This window comes from Histoplasma capsulatum, genomic scaffold (assembly GCF_000149585.1).
Source record: "Histoplasma capsulatum NAm1 scaffold_7 genomic scaffold, whole genome shotgun sequence".
Taxonomy (NCBI): domain Eukaryota; kingdom Fungi; phylum Ascomycota; class Eurotiomycetes; order Onygenales; family Ajellomycetaceae; genus Histoplasma; species Histoplasma mississippiense.
The window spans coordinates 1631355-1632514 of NW_001813976.1; positions in this window are offsets into that span (position 1 = coordinate 1631355).

A 1160-nucleotide genomic window follows, 5' to 3' on the forward strand; every position below is an offset into this window, starting at 1 on the left:
TTTCTCCTTCCATCAAAGAAAGAAAGAAAGAAAGAAGAACCGATTAAAGAGGCATCTATTTACCTATCACTATTCACAAGTCCACTTTTATACATTGAAATGAGAGATGGAATTGCATGCATTGGTATCAGTAACTCTCATGTTTAATGATTTATTTGCTTCTTCTTCTTCTTCTCTCTCTGCTTCAGTCCTCTGTCCTTTGTCATTTCTTATGTTTCTTATTTAGTGTCTAGTGTCTCTCTCTCTCTCTCTCTCTCTCTCTCTCTCTTTATTTTTTTTTATTTTTTATTTATTTATTTACTTTTTTTTGATTTTAAAAGAGGATAAGAGGGAAATTATCTTGACTTGAAGAAGCTGTAAATATGAAATATGAATTGACCATGAATAAAAGAATGAGTTTGTTGGCCTTTTAATTTGACACTGTCATTCTTGATTGATGCTAATCTGGTTAATAAGTTATACGGCTGGCGTTCTGACAGAGGCGAGGTCTTTCAATATATATATGGAAATGATACATGGACAAGACAGACCCATGTTTTTGCTCAAAGCTTCAGACTTTGCATGCAGCATCTTCAATCTACAATGATGGCTCAGGACAAGATTCACAGAGCTCATTAATAATAAGGTAATAAATGCCCCTTCGCCTGATTGTAAGATTAAGATCTGTCTATCATCACTAGTTCATGACAGAAGCAAGGACCTTTTCAACTCTGTCAAGAAATTTCATGACTGGTTTGTTTTCCTCTGCCAATGTCCAACGGCAGATTCATACTCCATTCTGATAGAGCCCTTTCACTCTGAACTCCCTGATATAATGCCACAGTAACCTTCACGCATGGGGATCTCCATTGGAGTAATATTATCATATCAGAATCAGAACCATAGCAGATTGATTGTTGCAATGGTTGACTGGGAACAGTTCAGACTGGATGGGCAGAATACTGAGAGGTTTGGAAAGGCGCATTTCACTTCAGCATGGGAAGAGTGAGTGGGGCTATCAAATATTTACCCAATGACACTGTCGCAGCATGAGAAGACGGCGGAGGCTTGGCTATGATATACATTCATCAATGAGGGGTCCTTAACTTAAGGTTGGGAATTCAACTCTCACTACATATTATATACTTGTAGAGACCACTCCCAATATTCTAACTTTTCCC